Source organism: Aegilops tauschii, chromosome 1, assembly GCF_002575655.3.
Source record: "Aegilops tauschii subsp. strangulata cultivar AL8/78 chromosome 1, Aet v6.0, whole genome shotgun sequence".
Classification (NCBI taxonomy): domain Eukaryota; kingdom Viridiplantae; phylum Streptophyta; class Magnoliopsida; order Poales; family Poaceae; genus Aegilops; species Aegilops tauschii.
Window position 1 is genome coordinate 21,718,869 of NC_053035.3, and position 15,097 is coordinate 21,733,965.

General features: G+C 38.4%; 1 pseudogene; it reads right to left on the minus strand.

Annotated features, from left to right (window-relative positions):
• Positions 1-1,477: 1,477 nt before the first annotated feature.
• LOC109752862 (nucleobase-ascorbate transporter 2-like) lies at positions 1,478-7,997 on the minus strand (annotated as a pseudogene).
• Between the last annotated feature and the right edge of the window lie 7,100 nt (positions 7,998-15,097).

Sequence of the window (15,097 nt, forward strand, 5' to 3'; positions counted from 1 at the left end):
ATCCGACCGATCAAGTACCGAACGTACGACACCTCCAAGTTCAGCACACGTTCAGCTCGATGACGTCCCTCGAACTCCGATCCAGCCGAGCTTTGAGGGAGAGTTCCGTCAGCACGACGGTGTGGTGACAATGCTGATGTTCTACCGATGCAGGCTTCACCTAAGCATCGCTACGATATTATTGAGGTGGATTATGGTGGAGGGGGGCACCGCACACGGCTAAGAGATCAAGAGATCAATTATTGTCTCTATGGGGTGCCCCCCTGCCCCCGTATATAAAGGAGCAAGGGAGAGGCCGGCCCTAGAGGGGGCGCGCCAAGTGTGGGGAGTCCTACTAGGACTCCGAAGTCCTAGTAGGATTCCCCTTTCCTTTCGGGAGTAGGATAGAAGGAAAGAGGGGGAGAGGGAGAAGGAAAAGGGGGCTGCACCCCTTGTCCAATTCGGACCAGAGGGGGGGCGCGCCTCCTTCCTTTTGGCGTCTCTCCTCTATTCCCGTATGGCCTAATAAGGCCCAATACTACTCCCAGTGAATTGCCGTAACTCCCCGGTACTCCGAAAATACCCGAATCACTCGGAACCTTTCCGATGTCCGAATATAGTCGTCCAATATATCGATCTTTACGTCTCGACCATTTCGAGACTCCTCGTCATGTCCCCGATCTCATCCGGGACTCCGAACTATCTTTGGTACATCAAATCACATAAACTCATAATACCGATCGTCATCTAACTTTAAGCGTGCGGACCCTACGGGTTCGAGAACTATGTAGACATGACCGAGACACGTCTCCGGTCAATAACCAATAGCGGAACCTGGATGCTCATATTGGCTCCCACATATTCTGCGAAGATCTTTCTCGGTTAAACCGCATAACAACATACGTTGTTCCCTTTGTCATCGGTATGTTACTTGCCCGAGATTCGATCGTCGGTATCTTAATACCTAGTTGAATCTCGTTACCAGCAAGTCTCTTTACTCGTTCCGTAATACATCATCCCGCAACTAACTCATTAGTTGCAATGCTTGCAAGGCTTATAGTGATGTGCATTACCGAGTGGGCCCAGAGATACCTCTCCGACAATCAGAGTGACAAATCCTAATCTCGAAATATGCCAACCCAACAAGTATCTTCGGAGACACCTGTAGAGCACCTTTATAATCACCCAGTTACGTTGTGACGTTTGGTAGCACACAAAGTGTTCCTCCGGTAAACGGGAGTTGCATAATCTCATAGTCATAGGAACATGTATAAGTCATGAAGAAAGCAATAGCAGAATACTAAACGATCATGTGCTAAGCTAATGGAATGGGTCAAGTCAATCACATCATTCTCCTAATGATGTGATCCCGTTAATCAAATGACAACTCATGTCAATGGCTAGGAAACATAACCATCTTTGATCAACGAGCTAGTCAAGTACAGGCATACTAGTGACACTCTGTTTTTCTATGTATTCACACATGTATCATGTTTCCCGTTAATACAATTCTAGCATGAATAATAGACATTTATCATGATATAAGGAAATAAATAATAACTTTATTATTGTCTCTAGGGCATATTTCCTTCATGGATTTGTACTGAGCGTGTTTTCATAGACTAGACTTTTACTTTGTTTTTTCGGTATATGATTTTCCTCGTAACGTTTCAATGGTACACGATATCATAGTCACCGAAGTTGCATGGTTTATATTTTGAACAGAATCATATTTTTTGAAAAGAAAAATTTCATGTGTTTATTTTTCGAACTCAACTTTTTTTGCAACGATGTGTTAGAATATATTTGTACTGATTTATGTGTGTGTTTGTACTGATATATTTTTTATAGAGTAGTTTTGAATGGTTCTGAAAAAAAATAGTACTTGAACCGATGCCCATATAGATTTGTACTGAGCGTGTTTTCACAGACTAGATTTTACAGTTTATCTTTGATATGGTTTTCCTCGGTTTACGGTATCATAGTCCTCGAACTTGCATAAAGAAAAGAGAAAAAAAATCATGTGTTTCTTTTTGCAACAATGTTTTGGACTTCTCTCATCCCAACTGCTGTTTTCCATTAACATAGGTTTATCATTTGATAAAAAAAGTTCTTCCTAAACAAAATGTTTTGAAATTTTTCGCCGACAACACATGAACTTCTGAGTTCTCCCGATCATACAATATAATACATATAATAGATCATAATAACATTTATCACAAAAAAAGTGTTGAGCGGTCACTGCTCCATGTATCATCTTCAACTAATGGAAGTATGTCGTGCAGTACACCATCTCATGAAGATAGTGTGTCCATTGCCCAATGCTTCACAGATCCTTTTGTAAAATCAACATCCTCATCAACCTGTCACACAACATAGTAAATATTGTGAGCACAAAATAATACAAGTGAATAGATTATTTCTACTTATATGACTAGATTATTTCAACTACCTCGGGGTTGATCATGAACTTATAGAAGTAAAAAAAAGATTGTAATTTTAAATTTGTTTTCTCATCCGAATTGACGGTGTCATCATCACTGAACTTGCATAGTTTATATAGTTTCACTGACTGAATTTCTTCCCGAGAAAAGTTTGTGGTTTGAACTTATATGCTAGTGACAATTTTTTTAGTAATGATGGAAGAGCTTGAACAATCCATAGACATGAGAATTAAGTTTTGAAAAGGATTTTGGTATGATCTATTTAACTAAAACCGCGTCAACTTTTTCAGAACAGTGGTAATAATATAGTACAGGAGGAATTTAGTTGAATGTTTTCAATTTTAATGAACTTGCAGTTCTCTCGATTCTAAACTTCAGCTAATGAACTTGCAGTACAGGAGGACATACAAGCATAATCGAAACCTGCAGAAGTAACATGGTGTATCCTGATACATAGTACTGATGCTTTGGGAATTTTTGAACTGAGAAAAGAAGTGCAGGCGGCTCGAGCGTGAAGAGCAGAAGAACATGGGCTCACCAAGGAAGGAGGTAGACAGGTGACAACAACATCAGTTCAAGATCGACACAGTAGTGGGAGAAGGGTCTTTTCAGGCCCAGATTGCCGACATGCTTCAGTTCGGGCTGGATTCATCAAAGATGTCAAGATTATAAGCACTATAAGAACAACCAAGATTGAGAGAATACACTGAGCACCATGTCTAATTCTTATGTTAGTGGTTGGTCCAATAAAATTACGAGGTCAATGCTTCCATAGAAGTAACAAAATGCAAGCTTAGTTCTTATGTTACAAATTATTGAATACTAGTACTGCTACCTGAATTTACAAATACTAGTGAACTTGAACTTGTGGTCTATCGAGATCTGAACTGATTGTGTTACAAGCACTAACACAAAATCTAATGAAGCTGGTATAAGTACATGTTAGAAACATAATCAAGTTCAGGTATATTAATTGGGAGAAGTTCAAAAAGAAACTTTTAAAATCTTTGTATTGAAAAGAAAATGTTGTGATAATTCAATGCTAGGGTAGCAAAAAATAAAACATTACACAGCATCGACAACTAATGGTAGTACAAAATGATTATACGCGCCACCAGAAGTGAGGATTTGAGCATAAGCCCAGACCAATGCGATACAAATGAACAGGGCATTCCAGTATGGGGATCTCTCTTATCTGTACATTCTTCAGATACTGATAAGAAACAAGAAGGCAGTTAGCAATGCTGAACTTCTAATAAGGAATAATTTTAGTTTAACTGGCAAAGACTTGGATGATTAGAGTTGCTTTTCAAACCTGGGAAAGCACAACAAAGAGGATTAACATTGGCAGGCCAACCTCAACGCATCTCCCAACCTGATATACACAATATCAAATAAGTACCAATGCTGAACGAAGTGTCATCTTTCTAAATAAATGAAGAATCAGGTGCAGAGCAAGCCATACCACTAGGAATCCTCTTTCGAAGAAGCCAAAATCGAGCAGCGCAACCATCGGCGCCATTCCCAGTGGACTGAAGAATCTGAAAGTTACACCCAGGACACACATCCATCAGTAAACAAAACTGAACTAGTATGTAAATGCAGCACGCAACAAGTCACTACTAATCTATCTATATCCATCTATCTATACTTATACTAATTAGGGACTCCCTAAAAATTCCCACGTTAATCAGAATTTATGAGACGTTAATCTGATGGATCCGTATTATTATGGTGTATACCCATAGAAAAAAAACAGACGCTCCAATGCCAACATTCATTTGTTCGTTGTAAAAAAAATTAAATAAATATACGATCCTACAACTAACCCACCGTTTCTTCCTTCCCTAATGCAATCTGTATCACTTTTATAAGAACAAATCTTTCAATCTCTCACGTATATATATCCAAAGAGAAAAAAAAACTCACATATCAATGACCTAACTCTTTCAATCTCTCATGTATGTCTCTCTCAAACTCCCACATCCCTCTAAAACTCTCACAGAAAAAATCTGGCCAGATCCATGGAACAAATCTGTCACGTATATCTCTCAAACTCTCACGTCCCTCTCAAACTCTTACAGAGAAAATCCCCCCAGATCCATCGATGTTGCACGTGGATTGTCCAGCGCCCCCTCTCGATGTGGTCCTCAACCTCAGGTTCCGGTGGCCAGCGGCGCGTGATGAGATGGAAGGAAGAATGCGCTACATGGCTGTATATCTCTTAGGCAGTCAAGCCCTCATCTCTCCCGTCGACATGAGCTTGAACTTATGGCCCTGGCATGTGTCAGTTCTAGAAACAAATTTGTGTCTGGGTCTGATTGAGCTACAAGTTGCTAGATTTTCCTTTTCATCTCTCACTATACTTGATTGATCATATCAATGGTGATCCCGGTTCATATGATTTTGTTTCCTTATACTAATATAAGATAAGATTACTTCCATCAACAGAGATTCCTGACATGATATGCCTCTCATCCTTAACTGGATATGCTTTCTCTATCCCTGCAAAGAAAATAAACTCCAAGATTGATTCGCGTGTCAAGCTTCTCCCAGAAGACTTCATCAAGCTTCAAGTTCAACCATGCCACATGCTGCCAGCCCGTTCCATGCAAGCAGTAGCAGCAGAAAGGGAGGAGCTTCACCATCCACACCTTCGATGAGGACGAATTAATCACCAGCTATGAGAGTCCTCTCAATAGCTACGTTACTCCTCTCAACACAACAGAATATGTTTTTGAAATTGAAAGCAATAAAGAGATTGAACTCAATGATTCTATTGCTTGAGGTGCGCTCTTATACAGGTTTACAGGAGCACCAGGCCATGCAACTATGTCCATCTCCTTGACGTGCAAACAACGCCATGCGGACGAACCAGATCTTCATGCGGACGGGCGCCTTTGTGGTGCAGATCGTGGCATGGCCTCATGGGTAAGATGGCCTGGCAGCGGCCAAGTTCTACATACAGGCAGCCGGTGCGCGACATCCGTCTCTGGTATGTGGAGTACCATGTGTTGAGAAGTTTTGGTAATCGATTGGATTTTGTTTGTTTGTACGCCCGCTGCATACATATACATACAATCCAAACTATTAACAAGAGAAAGAATTATTATTTTCTAAATTCAGATTAGCAAGCATGAACTGATGTACTACAGATTCTCTACACTTTTCTCATAGACATTGTACCAAACAAGAGTTAGAAATTTCTGACATAGCATATTGTGTGTTTTATTGTTCAGTTAAACACAGGACATTAACCACGGGCAGCATGCTTTATATTGAAGAAACAACGTGAAAATTATATTTTGTGGGGTTCTCAGATTTTCCAGCAGGTGCATTTAATAGCTTTGAGATATCGCAGGTTGCAATCTTATTTGTAATTGTACAGCTAATACATCAGTCTAACATGCACTAAGCCCCTGTCCTTTTGGATGTTCCAAATATCACTACTACATCTATCCATGGGACCCACTCGCTATCTGTATGAGGTATTGTGTGAACAAAACAACCACTGTTATGCTCAAGAAACTCCACATCCATATTTCCAACTGTAAGTACGTAAGGAAATGTATTAGCAGTTTTCAATCCGACCATGCTAAGGATATGGCGATGCATTATTCTTCACCAGTGAGGGGCCAATCAAGCTGCAACCCTTAATAAGACTGCACCTATATGTGCTACTAATATATCTCCTTCCAATGTGTCATTAATTTCTGCCCCCATTCTAATATAGGTCACCATATATGTGCGATGGGGTCGGTAAAGCTGTAAATCTCACTACCCCGTGGACAAGGATAAAAATAGTACAAGGTGAGTATCGCTTCTTGATATGGTGCGTGTTAGTACTTCATATTGGATAGTAATTTTTTTTGTGTGTTAGTAAGTCTGATTTGACTGTGTATTAAATAAGGAATTATCTGTACAAGAATTTCTCGACTTGATTCTTTTAACAATGCATGCCTACAACTATCAATTATCAATAGCTGTAGTAAGCCAATGATCATCCAATGCATAAGATTTTTATTTGCATTTGTAGTATGGACAACTGTAGATTCATGATTGGAATGGCCGAGTGCTCATAAAATGTCCCTTTTTAAGTTTTAAGAAAGCGAGCACGGTTCGTCTGTTCAATAACAATGCAAAATATTGCTATGTAATCCATACGGCAATAAAAGTAAATTTGTCACCTAAGACTATCGTCTATGTAGTACATATATCTATCTTTTAAATTTATACGTATTACAACATGTGATTCATGTGCACAGATACTAATACCTTATATGTAAGGTTCTTCGCTATTCAAAAAATGCTTTTCCGATGCTCTGGTTTTCTTCATATTCCAAACCTATCAAGTCATGGCGTTTGTTGAATCCTAAATTATTGGTTGTGTATTGTTGATTGTTTCATTCACACCATTCCATCGTAATAAGTGTCAAGCGGATCTGATATCTGAGAATACTGTTCTTAATACTCTCACAAAAATGAACTATTTTACGGGAGCAATATTTATAGCAGTAAGGAAAATTTATAATTAGGTTAGCAGGCCATAGTTCATGCAATTTAACATTTTCCTACGGGACTATAGTCGGTACAAATGCTAACTTTTTGAGACAATACAGGTATAGATGTCCTAGCATATACATATACAGACTAGACCTAACAAGTAAGGCAACTCTTTATACTTTTGAACTGAGATAAATAATAATTTCAAACTTCCTTATATATTATAAAGGAGAGTAAAATCGTATATAGAATTAAAGTGCACACTTACTATTTTTGGTGACATCTTATAACTATTGTGTTCTCACCCAACTAACTCATTAGTGGAAATGAATTCTCCTATGAATCCCCAAGTTCCGAATCCTTTAGAACTTTTAAAATGGACGACCAATATAACTTTACGCAGAAAATAGTTATATGGTATATAGATTATCATGTAAAAGTATTAAGTAACTAGGCCGTGCGAATGCACGGGTTGGCGACTAGTACAACTAGTACTTGGCAGTGTGTGGAGGTACCCGGAGAAAATACCCCAGAGCTGGCTGTAACCAAGGATGATCTGAATACTGGAGGACACTATAACCGCCCCCTGTATGGCCCGCATGCTCTGAAGGAACCTCTGCTCAAAGATGGTTTTGATTAGACCATACCATTAAAGAAGTTCTGTATGTGCGGATACTAGAAAGTGAAAGTGAATGAATGATTGCTCACCTCGTGGTCGTCAGGTATGGCCGCGAGCGACGAGTCCTGCACGATGGCCATCACCGGGATGAGGAAGGCGTAGGAGCCGCCTATGACCGTGCGCAGCCGCGTCCCGAAGAGCGACTGCAACAGCGTGTTGATGCCGGTGACGAACAGCAGCGTCTGCACCACCCTCACCCGTTCTCCCTGCAACCCATCCGAGATGGCAAGCCGAGAACACCACCAGACATTGTTGGCACTGAAACTTGTGACGCCAGGCGCAACCCATGGGGGGTGGCGCGAATCAAGAAACGCAGAGGCGCAGTCACGTCGCTCCCGCCCATCATGGGCACCAGCACCGCCGGGATCATGACGGCCGTGCCCAGCGCCAGGATGTAGTATTGGAAGCCCAGTATGATGGCCTCCCATGAAGAACACAAGACAAGAGACCACGCCTCAGAGTGGAACCCAGACAGAGTAGCTCGAAAATGCAGCAAAGATGGTGGATCAGAAACAAGAAAGTACAATGTTCCCGCACTATTTGGACCAATTTTATAATTTTCTCCACGGGCTCCTTAGATGTCTGAATACGAAGAGATTTTCCCCGTACATCATGCATTTTGGTGTCCTTCTTGACGAAAAACAGTTTTTAATGAATTTTTAGTTTTTTTAGTGTTCGTAAGTAAATGTTTGAAAGGAAATCTCCTTTGGTAGCTTACAAAGGTGCGTTCATAGAAAATTAGAGCAGAATAAATCATGCATTGAATTAGTGTGTGTGTGTGTGTGTGTGTGTTGAAAACTGGAACTGATGCGTGTTTAATCGTATATAGATCACTATAATAAATCTATTATAAAATTAGTCTTAAACACCTCTCAACTTGGTTTTTAAAGTAGAATAGTGCATTTTGATGACGAAACAAACATAGGGGGAGAAATCTATTTGAAAATTGGACTCAAAAAACCTCTCAAGTTCGTTTATAAAGTCGAGCAGTGCATTCCAATGATGAAACAAACACGCTGTGAGTAATCTATTAGATACTCATTCGTGAATCATAATATACGCTTCTCTTCGTCGGCAACGGTTGTTGCTTAGGTGTGCTCGTCATGTGGGTCCTTAATTAACATGATGTCTTCCTTATTGTCTACTAAAACAAGTTTTGTTTGGCATCGGTGCGCGAGAAGCGATGAAGGTGGCACGCCTTCGGCTCGTTCCTGTGCATGTTGTCTATGGACCCAGATGTATTGGTGTTCTTAGTGATACAATGACAGTTGACGAATAGATCAGAAGTTTTTCCCACACAAAAAACATACTATGCATGTTGTATTTGTTGACAAACACTTTATGTCCATGCATATCATTTTGATCTACAACATAATATGGATCTCTTCTGTTCTTTTCTATTGGTAATCTGAACCACCCATTTTATATTGGCTTATTAATATAGGATTGTTTTAAAATATGCCAATATTCAATTAAAAGTATGCTTAGTGAGCCTTAATTATGCCCTATATATGGGCCGTGCGGCAACATTCAAAATCCATGGGATGTTAGCGTTATACTTGGATGCAAGTTATTGTTGGTGTTCTCTATTGTGTTGCCTTCACATTTCATGAATAGACCGAAAAAGTGCCTTACAAAACATACTCTCTATGTAGTATTGGCAGATGAACCCTTTATGTCCATATATGTCATCTAGATCAAAAACATATTATGGATCTCAGTCGTTCTTTTCTATTAGTAATCTGAACCACTCATTTTCTATTATATAAATGACATAATGTATTTTTTATCAAAATGCCAATATTCACTCCGTAAATATCCTTAATGAGCTTTAATTATAACCAATATATATGATATGCCCCAATTGTCAAAATCCAAGATTTCTGAGCCTATATTAGGATACAAGTAATTGCTTGCACTAATCATGGGTCCTATAGCCTAAATTCCACATGCTCCCCATGGCTTTAAATTCTGATGATCATGGCTTTTCTTTGCTGAATGAGTTTGAAATCTCAGTAGGAACGAAACAGCTTCCTGCCCTTGATCGCCTATCGAAGTTCTAAGGAAGACGACTACCGAAGTCAACGGTATTTCCTCAAACCGTTCATCAAGTAATATTTATGCAGTTTTAGTCTAATTATCCCTTGATCTTCAACTTCAAAACTTAGGCACGGATGCTCCATGACATGTGTGATGGAATGAGTAGATACATGTAGAAAGTAGTGTTTCATCGTTTTGCTTGAGAGATGGCTAGCATCTTGCTATAAGGTAAGCTAACCTTCCAAAGGTAAAATATAGGAGATAACACAGATCTGATAATATTCATAGATCTGACTGTATAATTGTACATATGATGCTATTATTTATGGTTAATATGATTTCCCACACAAAGTACATTTTAATATCTCGCTTCTATAATTTGTAGGAGTAGTTGGTGCTCATTTTATTGTACGTAGGTCCTCCTTATCTAAATATACCACATATATGGAATCTTTAGATAGATCCAAGTGTATGTACTTTTTTAGATATTTTTGAAGTAATCAGACGAAGGTAATCATGAATATACTATAGTGAAGTCAAGAAAGTATGTCAACTCCTATGGACGAATTTAAATTATTTTTAAAGTGAATTACCATCCAACTAATGTGGGCACAGAAACCTAAATGTAGTTGGAGATGTAGTGTTTTGTATGACGTTTCCTTCTATGTGGTTTCATCACTTCTACATGTTTTTTATAATATTAGTTTACTGTTGCCTTTAACTCTATATAGGGGAATAAACATTTTGTTTCATGACAACAGATCACCATGGACGGGGAGTGGCCGCAAGACAACAGTGTTGTGCACAATGATCTTGACCCGTTCATGACAAGTGAACATAGCCACCTATTGCAGCACGACCATGGTGGTGAGACATATGGTCTACTTGGAGCCACTGCCAACGTGGGAATGATTGATAATACCAACGTTGTTGCTTGAAACCAAGGAAACAACAATGTAGAAACCTACAGTGAGCAGAGGATGGAGACAAGGCGTACCAACTATCACCGTCTTGGCAGAGAACAGATCCAACAACTTGAAGCGTACTATAATTACTCAATCATTGTTTCTTACCTATCGAAGATGATGTTTACTAATGCATTTTCATTAACGTCATCTGTAGTGTCTTCCGGGAAATCCCTTATCCTGATGAGAAACTCCGGAAGAGCCTTAGTGAGAGGCTTGGCATGAGTGCCCAACAGGTCAAGTTCTGGTTCCAAAACCATCGCAGCAACAGTAAGGTAAATACTATTCTTCTCCATGCTCAATAACATGAGATGTCACCAGCTAAGACATGCAATTATGCAGATTTTTGTGGTTAAATAGTATAACCTCCAATGAACAAAGTAGCATTATTTGTCACCTGAACTCACAATGCCGTGGGTGAGGCTTTTTGGCGCTCTCGCTCAATGGAGAGAGAATTTTAAAAATAATAGAAAATCCAGTTTTTTAGATTCAAAAATATCTGAAGATCAGTTCATAAGTAAGTATATAGATGTGTGTAGAACCTAATTTTGAAATACGTTTTGATGTGAGTTGTACGAAAAATCATGTATGTTAATAGTGAAGAGTATATGTGCAAGACATACATTGTTTTGCTATTTTTGCATAACCATCTTAAAAATGTATTTCACCACGTAACTTTACACAGAACTAGTATTCATCGATAGGTATGTGCATATTATTGTCATGATTTTTTTTGAATTCAAATAATATGATTTTTGAAATTTTAAAATTGAGACTACATGAAGCTCGAGCTCCAATAGCAAATCCTACAATGTACTACGATGTTACCTTCGTGAACATGGGGTCATACTCTTATAATAACTGCTGAAATCATGCATTCACGAAATTAATAGATACAGGGCAAGACGCAAAGGCGGGAGACCACCACTCTTCAGTTAGAGAACCAGATGCTAAAATCTGACAGGCAAGCCATCATGTCGGCTATGGAAAATAGCACTTGCCTCAAATGCAGAGGGGCGGTGGTTCAAACTCAGGATACCTCAGAGCGCCAACACTTGTTCAAGGAGAATATGAAGCTCAAGGATGAACTTAAGCTTGCCGCCACCCATCTTAAAGAGGGTCTCCAACAAAATGGAATGTGGCCCGATTGACCCGCAACTAACCACACTGTCTTTGGTCGTTTCCAACGTTATCCTGTCGCATGAACGCTAGTTTTGCTTGATTCCTAGGCATGCAAATAATGCATCATGTTGTGTGTGTATGTGAACGACTTGGATGCTTGTTTATTTCTTTTGTAGGCTGTCATGGTTGCTTTGTGGGATGGCATGAGATCTAGCAATCATGGCAACAATGTATGGGTTGTGGAGTGAGTGGTTTTGGGATGGCATTGCCGTGAAGCTCAGTCCAATGCCCATATTTTTATCTTCGGGTTTGTATCCAAACAGATCAAGTAGAGTCAAAATAATTAAAAAGGAGAAGAAGAATAATCAAAGCAGCATGTTGAATGTCACGCCATAATTTTCTATGTCTTCTAACATTTCTTCGCGTAAGTATTTCATTTATTGAGATACCTTTGTCAACGATCCTTTTTGGCAACGAATAATGATATCTGAACATGGATCACGTTCCGGAGCCATTGGGGAAGTGGATCGCAATAGTCATCTACCTCACAAACTCCCCGTTATATGCACCTGTCGAGTCATACGCGGAGCAGGATCAAGAGGACCCGTAGTGAGCTACAGGTAGTGCAATATTTCGTGAAGGAGTCCATGGGATCTTCTCTTGTTTGGGATGGTCATATTGAATGTGTATACACACATTGCCAATAAAATTACACTTTGAACATATGTAGAAAGGTTACCACTAAGTTCAAAATTATGATACTTAGCTTTGCTTATCTTACTGCAGCTGTCGACGAATGTAGTAACGACAACCCTTGTCCTTTTGGATGCACTTGTCAGAGTAGCATTGGAGGATACAGTATGCTTGCTGAGTAGAAAAAACCTGCAAGTCAATACTTGCAGCCCAGATATTGTCTTGATACTAGGTAACACAAAGGGAAATGAGATTTTATCTATCCCTCGACCTTCAAGTAAATTGAGATTTGCTTTTGTCTAATGTTTAAATAAATTTCATTGTCGTACCTCGTAATTGTCCTAGATGAGTTCTGAGATTTTACCACATAAGAAATAAGCCATACCGTGTGAGTTATCTGCCTAAACAAGTAATCATGTACATGCAATGCACGTAGATATTAGACAAGATAATAATTGCATTAGTCAATAGTATTGGGTAGATATTAACTGCACATTGATATTAGCCGGGATATAATTACTTGATTGGCACTAACACCGATATTAGGTTGTCTATTATTAGAGGATTATGGTGTAAAACATGTTTAGTGCTAAACACGGAGGCAATAAAGACAATTGGATAGACCATGTTGAACGCTTGAATTAGTTTGATATCCACAACTTTCCCTTTTTGTATTGGTATAGATGATGCAAGAACGAAATGTATGGCTTGCAGCAGAGCTAATTTCCATGAAATTAACGCAATCTACCCTTTCTTTTCTTACGTGACAAAAGAATATATATAGCTATTCTGTTTCACGTAATAGAATATTATTCTGTTACCCTACTTGAACTGATGGTTTCAGGCGGTTGTACTGATGATTTTCATCTAGTTGAACTGATCGTCTTTTCGTCGGAATGAGGCGTGTAATATATCATTGGAAAGCTCTTGACATCTACATTATAAATATATAGGATTTTTTTGCAAAATCATCAAGGTTTAAGAGCAATTTTGAGAAAAAATATTTTTTTCAAAACCGAAAACGCGAATCGTATTTTGGACTCAATTTTCAAACGGTTAGCAAATACGATGGCGTTGGAAAGCTAGTAAAAATCCGCATCTTCCATATATCTACTGTTTTTCCAAATTATATGGAATTTAAAAGTAATTTAAAAACTGTGAAATTCTGAGCGAAACGTATTTTCGCGAATTTTTGCAAACGGTTTGTCAAATTTGATTTTGAACGTGGTTTCTTTAAAATTTTGTCGAAATGGGGCAAATAATATACAGTTGGATAGCTATCGAAAATGCGAAACTTAGTCGTGTTGAACGTTTTCTCAAATTTGCAATCGTTGATGAGTAATTTTGAATACGGTGAGACACGTCGTGATGTTTTTCTGTAAAAAAACAGAGTACTTGTACTGAACTATGTATGCGTCCGTACTGATTTATTTTTCACAGAGTAACTTTGAAAGGTTCCAAAAAAGGAGTACTTGGACGGATGTCCGTATGGATTTGTACTGGGCATGTTTTCATAAACTAGACTTTTACTCCGTTTTTTCGGTATATAATTTTCCCCGTAACGTTTCAACGGTACACGATGTTAGTCACCGAACTTGCATGGTTTATATTTTGAACTGAATCATATATTTTGAAAAGAAATTTTTCATGTTTTTATTTTTCGAACTCAACTTTTTTTGCAACGATGTGTCAGAATATGTTTGTATTGATTTATGTGTGTGTTTGTACTGATATTTTTTTTGTAGAGTACTTTTGAATGGTTCCGAAAAAATACTACTTGAACTGATGCCCATATAGATTTGTACTGAGCGTGTTTTCATAGACTAGATTTTACTGTTTATCTTTGATATGGTTTTCCTCGGTTTACGGTATCATAGTCCTCGAACTTGCATTGGTATATACTATTGAGCTGAATGATATTTTCTCATAAAGAAAAGAGAAAAAAATCATGTGTTTCTTTTTGCAACAATGTTTTGGACTTCTCTCGTCTCAACTACTGTTTTCCATTAACATAGGTTTATCATTTGATAAAAAAAGTTCTTCCTAAACAAAATGTTTTGAAATTTTTCGCCAACAACACATGAACTTCTGAGTTCTCCCGATCATACAATATAATACATAGAATAGATCATAATAACATTTATCACAAAAAAAGTGTTGAGCGGTCACTGCTCCATGTATCATCTTCAACTAATGGAAGTATGTCGTGCAGTACACCATCTCATGAAGATAGTGTGTCCATTGCCCAATGCTTCACAGATCCTTTTGTAAAATCAACATCCTCATCAACCTGTCACACAACATAGTAAATATTGTGAGCACAAAATAATACAAGTGAATAGATTATTTCTACTTATATGACTAGATTATTTGAACTACCTCGGGGTTGATCATGAACTTATAGAAGTAAAAAAAAGATTGTAATTTTAAATGTGTTTTCTCATCCGAATTGACGGTGTCATCATCACTGAACTTGCATAGTTTATCTAGTTTCACTGACTGAATTTCTCCCCGAGAAAATTTTGTGGTTTGAACTTATATGCTAGTGACAATTTTTTTAGTAATGATGGAAGAGCTTGAACAATCCATAGACAGGAGAATTAGGTTTTGAAAAGGATTTTGGTATGATCTATTTAACTAAAACCGCATCAACTTTTTCAGAACAGTGGTAA